Source organism: Notamacropus eugenii, chromosome 3 (assembly GCF_028372415.1).
Source record: "Notamacropus eugenii isolate mMacEug1 chromosome 3, mMacEug1.pri_v2, whole genome shotgun sequence".
In the NCBI taxonomy this organism is placed as follows: Eukaryota; Metazoa; Chordata; class Mammalia; order Diprotodontia; family Macropodidae; genus Notamacropus; species Notamacropus eugenii.
The window spans coordinates 182,823,059-182,837,673 of record NC_092874.1 but is presented as its reverse complement, the minus strand read 5'-3'; the positions used below and the strand labels follow the sequence as shown (position 1 = coordinate 182,837,673).

Here is a 14,615-nt window from a genome sequence, read left to right as displayed (position 1 = left end):
TGTAAAAAATGAGCTCACATTTTAAGAAAGCAAATAAAAAATAAATAATTTTGAGCATAACATTTTCTAAAAATCCCAATAAAAATTCTTTGTCATTCCTTAATTTATGAGAGGAAAGCAAAATAATTATGCTGTTACTTTTGTAACTATTAATTGAATTTTATTTATAGTGGTCATTGCTATTTATCTACAATTCCTTTTTACTAGGGGAAAATGATTTCTAATGATTTGAAAACTTGAACAGAAGAGAAAAGCAAAGAACATAAGTGAGCATTTTTATTTATACAAAATGGGTTTAATTATTTTGTGAAAAACACCACCTGAAACAAATATATTGAGAAAATAACCAAAACACATCATAATTATATGTATGGAGATATTACTTTAAAAATAATTTTGTTTATATTCACAGCAAATTGTATGGAATCAAGGCTCAAAAACATAAAAGTCACTCTATAAAATAATATAGGGTTTCATATTTCCTCTCAGTGATCTCAAGATCAAGCTTGTTCGGTGAATTAGAAAAAAAAGATGATCTAACATTCAGCATTATAAACTTAACCATGTATTGGAAAATTCAGCTATGTTGTCTCTGCTTCTTATAACATTCCTAGTGGTAAACATGCTACATGGCTGACAATTATGTTGATGGTGCACGAGGTTGAATGTCATCTCGTTTGTCTCTTCCAAAGAGGATTTGCTGGCTCTGCCAGGCTACGAAGAGTAAAAAACAGGTTGTATTAGTCAAGTTAGATGATAGAACCTGAAATTATATAGATTACAAAACTATTGAGTAGGAATGTGCCACTTGTAAAAGAGTTACAGTCATTCACAAAGCCTCCTCTCTGAAGAGTTAATTGGTCCTCTATGTTATTCACCAAAAAAAGGACCAATGCGCTGATCCCTACTGTGATAAAGTGGAAATTATTTTAGTTGTGAAATACAAGGTGTTGCAGAGTCTTAGAGAAGTTTTAAGTTACTAAAACTTTAAACTGCACAAAGATTTTTGGAATACCATGTATTTAAGAGCCTAATTTTCATCTCATTTCAGAGCATGATATATTGATATATGTCCCTGTCTTAAAACCAAAGACTGAATTGTAATATTCATAATTCTTAATTTTGGAAGCGTTTTCATTTGCTAACCTTGCATAACTGCCGAAGTGGGTGTTACCTAAACAATGGATTATCCTGTGTTACTATATTAATAATGGTAAAAGCGATAATGGTGCTGCATTTATATAGGGCTTCACAGTTTGCAGAGCACTTTATAAACATTATTTAATCCTCACAACAACTCTGGGAGTTATGTGCTATTATTATTGCCATTTTACAGATGAAAAATTGAGGCATACAATAGTTACATGACGTGTTTGGGGTCACACAGCTAGTAAGTATCTGAAGCTCAATTTGAACTCAGGTCTTCCTGATTCTAGTTCCAGCTGTATCCACTGTGTCACCTAGTTGTAGAGATGCCATTTTATCATATGCTGTTCTACTGAGCTAAATGACCTCTGCCTACCAGAAGGGGTCTTTATTAAAGAAGTCTGGACACTTAATCAGTAAGGGCAACAAGTGCCCTGAAGACTCTGTCAGACTCTTTCCCACTCTGATGTCTTCGGGAAGAGATAGGAGCAGAAGAAAAATTCTAGCCTTGTATCATGGATTGGCTTATCATGGCATTATGGAAGAGCTGTTTACAAGCTGGTGGTGTGGGTAAGGAGGGAGAAAGACAGAAAGAAGGATTTTGAGAATGAATCTGCTCTTTAAAGCTGATCAAATGTGAGTCTGGATAGATTCTTGTCTTTGGGATTTCTGTGTTATATATCGGTCAATGGGGAAATCTTGTTTATTTGGCTGTGCCTAATAACTGCCCAAACTTTTGCACCCAGAGAATACCCAAGAATTTAAATAATAGTTTTCTGTGTAGCAAGTACGTTAACTTTGTTCGAAAACCTTCTGAGTTCCTTTCTATTCTCTTAGGTGTGTTTGCATCAGATCTGAGTTATAGGGTTCTGACATTGAGGCCATCTTGGTAGCTTGAAGTTTCATCATATATACAGAACATTTAATTATCTCCTTACCATGTTCCCATCTCCTACCTTGGAAGCCCCCCTTTCTAATTTCTACTACCCATTTATCCATTTCATCAAAGGCATTTATCAAGCACACACACCATGCAAATGGAACACTGAATCAAGAGACAGGATAAACACTAATGCACATGAACCAAAGTGACAGAACATATAAACGTATTTTTAAACTTCATGGAAATAGATATTCAATGAATATCAGTGAAGGAGTTAGGAAAGATGAAAGGTGGACGTAGCATGGAAATGATTTCTATCAGAGTCATAAAAAGGTAACTCTGGTAGTTTGGCAAAGGTTCATGGGGAAGATTTAAATAGAAGTTTGAAGGAAAAGAAATATATTTGGGCAAGGGGAAGGTGAGGTAAATCATTTGAATGATGAGTTAGAAATGGAAGAGGATGAATTTTGTGCAGTTTAAAGTAAGTAAGAACTGTGGGATCATGTCCTGAATTGATAGCTTAGCTGATTGGATCCCATTTCCAGTTCTAAAATTGTCTGGTTCTGTCTAAGCAGCCGTCTCGATATATTTTGGAAGTGAAAAGTGATGATCACACAGCAAATATTCCATGGAGAATCAAGAGAAGTACAACATTTACTTTTTAAAAAATGTAATCTTCATCCATGTTTTATTGAGTGTCATAGCCAAAGAACTCATCTCCAAGTGGCCAGCCTGCTGGAGATGAACATCTACCACTGGAGAAAATATTTCCAGGATGAGATCATAGATCCATTGAAGTATATCCGATCACATTAAGGGAGCAAAAACACTTTGACAAGGTATTTCCCTCTCCCTCTGAAGTCTAGCCTCTTAAAGCTTACAGTCTGATTCAGTTTGGATTGCCAGGTATGTATGTCAAAATACTAATGACAGCTTTTTGAAAAAGTGAACCACTGGCCATATCAACACAGTGTTTGAATTTCATGTTCAAAACAATCAGGTTTTTGTACAACTCCATAACCGATGTGGAGTTCCCAGAGATAGAATTATTGAATCAAACTTTCACCCCCTAGGGTGTAGAAAGTTTATTTTCTCAAAGATTTTCTTTTCTTTTTTAACCTTTATGAGGTTAAAAGAGAGAACCATCTTTTCCTATGATGCAGTTACCAAAAAAATTTACATTTGTACAATTCAGATTTATTCAGTTTTTAATATGCGATGGATCTTAATAAGCATTTTGGCTAGGTGCAAGAGGATTTACACATTTTAGCCACTAGATGGAACAAGTATCCTTTTCACTGCTCAGGTTGGCTTTTTAAAGTGGACACTGTGCCCAGTATTCATTTGACTATTTTTTGATATTTCCTGTCATGTAGGATCTTTGAGAATTCCAGAAAAACCTATTTTTGTTTCTTTAAATATAAAATTTTATTATTAATAGATGACTTTATAAATAATGCTTGCTTATGAACTGTTATAGAGACAATACAGTGTGAAGTATAATGCACTTGCAATCATAGGACTTGAGTTTGAATTCTAGCTTAAGCACATTTTTTTACCTCTATAATCTTGGGCACATCCCATAATCTCTACCCACTTCATGTTCCTCATTTGTAAAATGAGGGTGTTGGACTAGATGTACAGATCTTATGATAGATCCTATGACTACATGACTTCTGAGTTTGTTTCCAGCTCTAGGTCTATGATCCTGTCATCTATGATATATCTACCAATCGTAATATTCTAAATTTCATACATCCTAGGTTCAGTAGAGAGTCAGGCCACTTTATTCCTTCTTCTAACAGCCCTGAAATGTTTCTGACAAAAAGAAAGTCAACTTGTAACATCTAAGGTAGCAAGATAGGCTTCTATGATAGAGGCCATGCTCCTGTTAGATGCTTCCCAAACCTTGCCTTGTAGTTCTCTTCATTACCATGCTACTGGAACTGTTACCTAAAAACTGCTGACCTTACAGGTAGAGTTATACTCACACTATCTGAGACATGGGAAATAGCTTTCTTCCTCTTCCACCACTAAAAGTAAAATAGCTGTTTCCTTAATTAAAATGCCTGCTAACAATTTTTCACATTTTAAATTCCAAACTTAAAACTGATTGAAAGACATTAAAGTCAATCAGAAGTTATAACGACTTCTGAAAGGCAAGTGTTCTTACCTGTTCAGTTATGAGTCTCCCTCAAGTACTCCCTAAATGAATGCCATATTTTAGACTTTGTTACTGTTGTCTATATATCCTGACAGATCTATTTTTATTCTATACTACTCTGTTGGACTTTTTGATTCATTAACTTTTCATACTTTTTAGTCTTTTTAACAGTTAGGGAATAGAGTGTTAGATTTGAAGTCAGGAAGATCAAAGATCAAATCCTATTCCAGACACTTATGAACCATCCAGGTGTGTTATGCTGTACAAATCACTTAACCTGTCTAGTCTCAATTTCCTCATTTGTAAAATGGGGGCAGAAGGTTGGATTCGACATCCCTTTGAACCCTATATCTGTGTCCCTATGATTTAATTGTGAAGGTGCTGCTGACCACTTGCATGATCCTGTTCAACCCTAAGGATCAAGCAGTGCTGTATTCCACTCAGCTACAGAGGGTGCTTGGGAGAAAGTGTCAAATTTTCTATGGTCCTCAGGGAGCTGACTACCTCTGTCCTCAGTTACAAACTTTTTTTGTGGAAAGTAATTAGTCTAGTGGTCTGGTCTGTGTTTTCTTGGCTTGGCTTCCACTTGCCATGAACTCTTCCCTATTCCCAGAGAAACTTTGCTCTCTTCCCTTCATGCTGAATTTCAATAAAGTAACTCTAGCATAGCATAATGAAGTGGACCTCATGAATGTGGTTTAGTTGCACACAATTCTTTATTTATAACCATAGAAACAAAAGGAATAAAATCAATATATTAAAATAACTATCACACCAACCACATGCCCACAGCTTTTCACCTACAAGGATTTTTAATCATTGTATAAGCAAGCTGTAAACCTTTTATTTGGGAACACAGTACTGGTGCTCAAACTTCAGACTTCCCATCCACTGCTCCTATAAGATGCTAGCAAATGTCCTCAATGTCACTCTGCTCGTGATCTTCCATAGAATCAATTTCCACTAGATTGAAGGAACTTTGGACCCTGGGAACTCATTCTTTTGCCAGCCACTTTTCCTCCCTGACCACTCTACTTCTGTCTGGAACCTCCTGTCCTGTCATCTGAGCACTTACTATTAGATATGAGTTCTTGCCTCAACTGTGTAAGTCTTTATATACTCTGCTGTATAGTGAAGCAACAGAGTGGGCTCAAGAGAAGTTGCCTTCATGGAAAGAGACCCCTCTAATGTTTGCTGTGCATCCTTCTCACCCTTGTGCAGGCCCCCCTTCAACTTCATCCCCATTTCCCTATACCTACACCACTTCTCTAGCTCATTTTATGCTTTCGATTTTCTCTCAGTAGCTGAACTTTGGTCACTCCTTCTTCCCCTATCTCTCTTCCCATTAACCAATAAGCGTTTATGGAGTACCTACTATGTACTAGGCACATAGGCTTTTCTCCTCACCAGATCTAAGTCATCATTAGTCATAAAAAGTCAGGGGAAACCATGGAAGGATCAAAAAAGGAGATACTAGATTACTTAATCTTAATGTGGCTAAAATCATAAAAATGAGGCTCAGTTTCTTGGCTTTCTCCATCAGCTCTTTCTGCTTGACTAAAGAAACTTTTGAGGAAATAGGATGTTACCCAACATCACAAGGATCTCTGTTTTTCAGACATATCTGAGCAGGGCACTGTGAAACTTCTCTTCCTGCCATTTTTTATAAAAAATGAATTTTCCAACACCAAATTTACTTGAGATATTGCCCTGCAGGAGATGACAAAAAGATTCCTCGTAAGAAAAATGGCTGTACAATATCATAACCAAGGATTAATTGTATAATATTTTAAAACAAACATTAATATGTTTATTTTTCAGTCACATAGAGTTATTCCCAAAACATCTTTGATGAAAACATCAGAATCAGTGGTTCCATGTAGATACAACATGAGTGATTGTGGTAAGACATTTACTTTCATCTATGGCTTAATATTTCCATTTGTAAACTAACCATAAATACTCTCACTCAGCTACTTCAAATGGATATTGGGTAGATTAATGGAATAAGATGTTTATGAAAGTACTTTGAGGTCTTAGTAAGTATTGTTGTGTACAAAATCATTGGAAATACAGTATTAGATGGCTCAATAATAAACAAGATTTTCAAGGTAGAAAATGTAACTATTACTTTATGAATACTAGAGTGAAAACATCTTCAATAGGTCTGATGCCTCCCCAACACACAAATACACCACACACACACAAGATGTAGACATACATATATATATATTCATGTACATATACACACACACACACACACACATAAACACACAAAGTGATTGTGGGGAGATATATGTATCTCTCCTCACAACCACTTTTGAATTAGACTTTTTTTAATGCATTTTTTTCAATAGTCCACAAACCAAAACTAAACTAAAACTGTGTTTCCAGATCTGGGAAGGATGGATCCAGGAATATAAACCAAATAATATCTTGATTTTTAATTATTCTGTGACTGATAAGGATAACTCAAGTCACTTTCAACTCAGCAAAAAGAAGTTTGAATTTCAGGGGTTAACATGACCTGTAAATTAAGAGCATGCTTCTCATAAGTAATACAAATAAATCTTATATATTTGAACTAGAATGTTCATCTTCCCTGAAACTTAAAGCATCTATTTTTATCTCAAGTAATGACGGGTTGTAGTGATATTATGAAAGCAAAGATACACATTTTCTATAAATGTGTTTTTCTTGTGATATTTTGTGAAATTACATTCTATGATAAATTGCTCGAGGCAAGAAAGGTTTAATATGGATCTAAATAATTAAGCTAATTGTGTAAAAATATATTTGCAGAATTCATAAAATGTGTTGATACATTTCATATCATGTTTACTCCTTTTGCATTAGTAAAGTTTGCTTCATGAAACATATTCCAAAATACTAAAAAGGCCTCAAAATATTTTCTTAAATTAGTTATAAAATCCACTTAGAAGATGAATCCATCGGATCTAAGCTTAACCAACATGGACAACAGAAGAATCAGAAAAAGAATAACAAAAAAGACCTGGAGAGAAGTTCCCTTGACTTTTCACTTTTATAACGATAATAGCCATTCAATTAGCATTATTTACCATCCCTAATCATTATACTTTGTTAATAAAGAAACAAAAATTCAACAAATAATTATAATTAATAACAGCAACAATAATAATAGTGTTTTGCACTCTAAGTTTTTCATAGGTTTGTATGTGTAAATATATATATGTTTACATATACATATATATGTGTGTTTCGTCACTTGATATTAAGAAACTATGTATACTTCTTTGTACACATATCTTTGCATCTTAGCATAATGCTTGACTTAAATAAATATTTGTGGATTGTCTAATATTTAATTAGATTTTTAAGTTATATGCTTAAAAATATTTCATCATCTTCCTAGAGTAGATACCTTATTGGAAGAGAACTTAATTGATAGGTAACCTAATGACATCTTGTACTGAGTTGTAAAGCATCATATATGATTGAGGCAATTCAAAGTAGTGCCTTAGAATAAAACTAACCAAATCGTTATGGTAAATAGATATTATAAAAAGCAAATCATTATAATTAAAGCTAAATTAAATGTCTGACCATAGGATGTTTTAAAACTTCAAAGAGTAGATTAGTTAAACAATGTTAAGTACATGCTGGAATAAAAGGTTTATGTGATATGATGAAAATTACCTCCAAAAAAGATAATTTTTTGAGACTTCCTGCACCCTTGGAAAAGGATCAGATGTGATGTGAGGTTGGGGGTGGAAGGAGAGGTAAGAGTCAAGGAAGTGAACTTAAAAATGAATAGAAGGAACCAATAGAGGGGAAGAAATAAATTAGAGATAAAGGGAAAACAGTAGCAGGTAGTCTATGGAGATATCCAAGTGGAGCTTTGCAGCAGAAAGGTTGTAACATAGGATAGAATTTGAGGAAAAAAGATGAAGGGTGGATATACAAATTAGGAATCAATTAAATTGGCTTAGTAACCTAGAAGAACCATGATTCAAGTTTGGCCCTGACACATACTAGTTTTCTAACCCTGGGAAAGACACTTAAGTTAGTAGACAGTTTCCTTTCCTAGTTCTTCCCAATATATTAATGGAATCATAGGTCCTGTTCCTGTCCCATATAAAGTCCATGAGAGATTAGGTTATTCACAAAGTGCAATACTATTAATAGAAGGGAGTACAAGAAGCTACTTTCTCAGAATGCCCCACTCCAGCCTAAGTGGCATAGAGGGCAGCTAGCTGGCATAGTGGATAGGGTGGTGGACCTGGAATCAAGAAGACTCATCTTCCTGAGTTCATATCTGGTCTCTCACACTTATTAGCTGTGGGTGAGTCACTGAACCCTGTTTGCCTTAGTTCCTCATCTGTAAAATGAGTTGGAGAAGGAAATGGTGAACTGCTCCAGTATCTTTGCCAAGAACACTTCAAATGGGGTCATGAAAGACCAGACACGACTGAAAGAACTCAACAACAAGACAGGTGACGTGGTAGATAGAGCGATAGACCTACAGTCAGGAAGACTGGAATTCAAGTCTTCTCTCAGATGTTAAATGGCTGTGTGACCCTAGGCAAGCAACTCAACATCTATCTGCCTCAGTTTTCTCATCCAAAAAGTAGGGATAATAATAGTAGAGCTGTTGTGAGTAGAAAAAGAGCAAAGTGTTTTGCAAACCTTAGAGTGCTATATAAATTCTAGCTATTATTACTGTAGTTTGTCCTTTGTTCTTGAAGAGGACCATGACATCAGGAAGGTGATGTTACGACTTGCAAATGAATTGGATCTAATTCTTCTTCTTCTTCTTACTACTACTACTACTACTACTACTACTACTACTACTACTACTACTACTACTACTACTACTACTACTACTACAACTACTACTAGTTTAGGAAGAACCTCATATGCAGAAAGTCCAAAAAGTCTTAGTGCAGTTTTAAGCCTGAATAGAGAAGTATCGTCATAGACACAGGAAATATACTCTTTACTGGAACCTTGATACTCCGCGTACTCCGAGTACTGCTCCCACAATGGTTGCCTTTTTACAATGAGGGACTTATTACTTACAAAGATTTGGTATTGTCTGCCATGTGATCCAGATCATTTAAATCTAGGGCTTAGTGCTTCCAAAGCAGGGATTAAAAGTCTGGCATTTCTATTTCTTCTCCCATATGCAATGACTCCTTTTGGGCTGTTATTATTTTGGGGGGAGATTTAGATTTTTCTTTTCCTCCTTTAGTGTTGCCTGTCTCAAGTTTCTTCCGTCCCTGAGGTTAGAGTTGACCAGTAACAGTCTTACAATCATTTAAATTTTTAAGGACCTCAGTACTCTCAGTTTTGGTGGGAGAAACATTCTATTCCCCTTGCCCTTTAATACATTTGATTAGTTTGTTTTAAAATATATTGAAACAATCCTTGAAACTTAATTGTCTCAAGAGATTAAAGGCTCAGGTTCTTGACATGAATTCCTGTTCACCTGAATATAAAAGCCACTTAGGATACCAGGCCCTTTCTGATTTTTGACTGGTAGAGTACCCTGTGCAACTCAGAGCCAGGAGAACTTTGCTCAGTGAATTAACTCACAGTGTCCTTCATATCTATCCCTATGGAATATTCTTTTTTTTGGCTATAGGTAAGTAAATTTCTTTTTGTTAATTATTAAATGATCTATAAAGTTATTGTTTTGTACCACTGTAGGAACCAGACTACTAGAAGACATGCTTGATTTACACCCAGTCTATTACAGTGTTATGTAGAAGGAATCTAAGATTCTTTTTTAGTCCAGAGGAGATTTTTTTTTTGTAACTGAAGTTTGAGTCTCTGTAGGTCATCCAGTATAAAACAGATTGGCATGGAATCAACTAGCCTGGCAACATTTGCACATGCTTTTTTTCTCTCTGGGGAGATTTCAAGGAAGGGGGAGTGTACGCTAAGAAAAAATCCCAAGACCCAAAGCTGCATTTTGCCCTTTTAAAGCATAAGATGTACAATGTATATGTATTCTCTTTTGAACTATTTCTAGGCTCCGATTATTTTGAGCAGTAAGCTGAAATCCATAATTCTTACTGATGTTGGAAGAAAATTATAGTGCTCTTTGAATAAGCGCACCTTAAAAAGTTTCCTCAAACATAGAAGGATTGTCCTTTTCATCCGTTACAAATGAAAGTCTCTTGAGAATAGTTGTAGCCTTACTTGAGGTGTCTATATTATGTGACCTGCCGAAGAGGGTATTGTCCTGGTGCACAGTTATACGGGGGGCTCTTTTCTCAGGCCTTCATGTTTTGCCTTTGTCAGCTTCCTTGGTAAAAGTAGACTTCAGATAAGGTTAAGACAAAAAGTGACACCAGGCCCATTTTTCCGGTTTCTTCAGTGGTTCCCCCAAATCTGTTGTCTAAGGGACCTGACTAAGCATGCCTCCTAGCCTACAGATACAGTCAGTTTTGAAGACTTGTAATAATCATGGTCCATCTCAGCTACCAATCCAGGAACTATCAGCCTGTCCTTTTACTTTGGATTCCCAATCAGTCTTATTTCTGATGGTTTGGTTCCCATGACTTTCCATAGCTCTGTCTATTAATGGCAATTCCTCAGTGTCCCAGGTTCTTAGTGTGATTTGCCAGAAAGAACACTAGATTTGGAGTCAGAAAACCTGAGTTTAAGGACCAATTGTGCTACTTACTAGCTCTGGCAACTCATTTGACTTCTCTGAGATTTAGTCTCTACTAGTTCTGCCATTATGAGCAGTGGAAAACATTCCTTTGGTAAGAGAATTCTTTTAGACACCAGGCCCACATTTTGCCTCTTTTATTCAGCCACTTCTTTGGGTACACCAATGACATTCCCTTTAGACTAATAGCTATTCCCTCACACCACTTGCAGGGTCAGAATGGCTCAACATTTTCATTGCCTGATAATTTTCGTTTTCTGCCTAAATTGAAATGGAGACCTTTATGGTAAAGGAGTCAGATTTGTCTTCTAAAAGGAGTTAAAATGACTTGTAGGAGGATCTATTTCCCCTTAAAAGCTAGTGGACAGATGCTGGAGACATTCATAGACCTACTTAGTGCTCAGCTTCTGTAATTAAGGCCATTGTTAATTGTTCCTTGTACATTAATGCCTCTAATCAGGCTGATCAACCCAGAACAATCAGCCCCCAACAGTTCTGTCCTCTCTCTTGTTACTCACAAGGGAGCAGTTCTCTCCCTGGGCTGCAATTCAGCCATTATACTCTTTTGAGGGTGGAGGGTAAAATGAAGGACTGGGAACAAATTTTTTTTCTTTCTAAGATCCCTTGCTTAACTCAAGTAAATACATCCCCTGCCCACTTCTGATTCTGACCTGATATAAATAAGAAGATGGTCTCTTCATCTGTCAGTCACAAATATAAGGTAAGAATATACAAAGACAGTGTTGCTGAATGTAAGCAGTTATCTGTCCTTTTTCAAGTTAAGAGAAATGTTCTTCAAAAATATCTTCCTGATGTTTCTAGTGTGGTCCCAACAAGACTGAGCCCCTCCATTAGTGGGCCTCCAGTTACCTTAAACTGTGCCTTTTCCCTGGAAGAGAAGTAATTTTAGAAATTAGGATTCTTCATATTGCTGAGGAGGGGCTATACTTTTAATCTCTGCTTCTCCTTCACTTGAGTCTCAGTCATGCCAAAAGTGGCACCTGTCTGTCCAGTCATATATAAAATATTGCCTCATATCAACAACTCTCTCACCCTATGTAAATTGTACCCACTCTACCCAAATCCTACCTTTTCTCATGAACTCCATAGCCTCGGATATCTAGTCTCTAAGCAATTAGAACCCTATCATTCTGACTTCAGTGCACAAGAGAAGCACAGTCAGAATTCAGAGTCAAAAGGGACCTCAGTAACCATTTGATCTAATTCATCCTCCCAAAGAATTCTTTTTACAATATATTCAGCACTTGGTCATCGGGACTTTGCTTAAAGATTTCAAATGAGGCAACCCATTCTTATTATTAAAAATTAATATTTTATGGTTTCAAATCCTTCACCTATTAGTACTTTCTCAAGCCTTTCCTTTCAAGTTTTCGATTTCTACCCCTGTGATAGAACCAGTGTTCCTGTGATGCAATTTTTCTCCCTGCCCTGAAACATGTGGAGGCTTTACTTAAAGGAAGACAAAACTGCCCCTGGAATCTGATTGGGTTATGTGTTTGACCCCAGCTTCCCTTATGCAGTTTCTTTCTTCCCCCTTCCCCATAGATTCCCCCCTAACATGGGATAGGCTAGATTGGATAAAACTGTTTGTATCTAGTGCTTGATTGGCACCATCATCTACCTCCTCTGCTCCAATCCATAGGCAGAGGAAGTCTCATAACCATGCTTACTGGATACATTTTAAATTCATGTTATACATCTTCAGTGGTACTTTGTTGCCTCAAAGCAATCCCTTTAGTCTTCCTTAACTGAGTCTCTTTTCACCATTTACAGAAACTATTCCAAACTTCCTCTCATCCTCAAGCCTCTTACACACTCCCCTTCAGGTGAAGATCTTGTCTCTTGTTACTGTGAAAACTGGGATCATTTTTAATATAAGTTCCATCTTCTCCCATTTTCTTCATCGCATAATCCAATGACATCATCCAATATTCTCCTTTCAGTTTCAGGTAATGACAAGGCCTTTCTCCTAGGCAAGGCCCATCCCTCTGTGTTCATTTGACCCATTCCCCTCTATTAACTCCCGAAGATTTCAAACTTAATTATACATCCCTCATTTAGTAAGCATTTACTGAGTGCCTCCTAATGTGCCAGGCACTGATCTAGGTACTGAGATTCCAAAGAAAAGCAAAAGATAGCCTCTGCTCTGAAGGAACTCTCGAAACTTCATCTTTTCTTTATCTAGTGGTTCTTTCCCTACTGACCAGATCTTCTCTATCCTTAAAAAACAATTTCATTAGATCTTACTAAACCTTCAAATCTTAGTCCTTTGACTTTTCTCTATATCTAACAGAAATTCCCGCCCCAAAGCTCTACTTCCTCTTTCTCCTCAACAATTTGTAATGCGGATTCTAAGCTCCTCATTTACTGGAACTGCCTCTCTAAATTTATCAACCTGCTCTTAATTACTAAATCAGAGAGTATTTCCTTAGTCCTTATCTCACTTGACCTGTTGACCACCCTGTCCTCTTGTATATCCTCTCCTCTTTGGGTTTTTGTGACTACTTTCTCCTGGTTCTCATCTACTCTGCTCCTTCTCTCTCTTTGCTGGTTCATCATCTATGTCATGGCCACTAAGCTTGGATGCTCCTCAAGGCTCTGACATGGGCGCTCTTCTCTTCTCACTCTACACTCTCTCTCTTGGTCACTTCATCAGTTTGCAAAGATTTAGTCAACACTTCTATATAGAGGACTCATAGATGAAGGCTCAGTTTCTTCCCTGAACTTCAGTCCTGTAACCGTCAACTGAACATTTCAAACTCAGTAAATATCCTTCAGACATCTTAAACTTAACATTCCAAAACTGAAGTCATCATCTTTCCCCTATACTCTTCCAAATTTCCCCACTCCCATTTCTCCTAGATTCCTAGTCTGATCATTATCCTGCACTATTCAATCTCTTTCATTCCACACATCGAATCTATTGCCAAATCTTGCTATTTGTACCGTCACAATGTCTCTCCTATTGGTCTTCTTTTGACTCTCACTGACACCATCCTAGTTTGGGCCCTTATCCCTTGATTAATATGATTTCTCTCTACTCCAACTAATCTTACATGCTATTGTCAAAATGATTTTCCTTAAGCAGGGATATGAATCCCCTGATCAGTCAAATCTAGGGACTCCATATTGTCTATAAGATAAACTATGAACTCTTGTTTAACTTTTCAAGTTCTTTACAGTGTGGGGTCAAACTCTTTTCAACCCTCAATATGCATTACTCCCCCTCCTGCTTTCTGAGATCCAGCTTTATCATCTTTCTCTTTGTTCCTAACATTCTCTCTCCCCTCTTACTGCCTTTGCACTGGCCATCTGTCATGTGTGGAATGCACTTTCTCACTTCCACCTCAGATAATCTCTTTCTCCTTTTAAGACACTGCTTAAGCTCACCTTTTATACGAACCGTTCTCTGATTTTGTCCTATAAAAGCGTTTGTACTTCTTATAGCTGAAGGTCTTGATCTTTTATGTCCTTTATTCCTTGTTCTGTTAAGAATTCTCCTTCTATATTGTGACATATGTCTCATTCTATTATTAAATAATTTTCTTATGATGTGATATGCTCATATGTTCACTTAGAACTTATGGTAGTATATGATGTAAATTGTCGATCTAAACCTATCTTTCTTGCCAAGTTGTTTTCCATTTCCCCAGAAGTGTGTGTGTGTGTGTGTGTGTGTGTGTGTGTGTGTGTGTGTGTGTGTGTAAACTTAGGAGTCCTTCCACATGCAGTTTATATTC

General features: G+C 36.6%; 1 long non-coding RNA gene across 1 annotated transcript; it reads right to left on the bottom strand.

Annotated features, from left to right (window-relative positions):
- Positions 1-297: 297 nt before the first annotated feature.
- LOC140531313 (uncharacterized) lies at positions 298-14,351 on the bottom strand. Its single transcript, XR_011976322.1, has 3 exons — positions 14,266-14,351; positions 11,526-11,743; positions 298-714 (listed from the first exon to the last, which is right to left on the bottom strand). It is a non-coding gene; the product is annotated as an uncharacterized lncRNA (long non-coding RNA).
- Between the last annotated feature and the right edge of the window lie 264 nt (positions 14,352-14,615).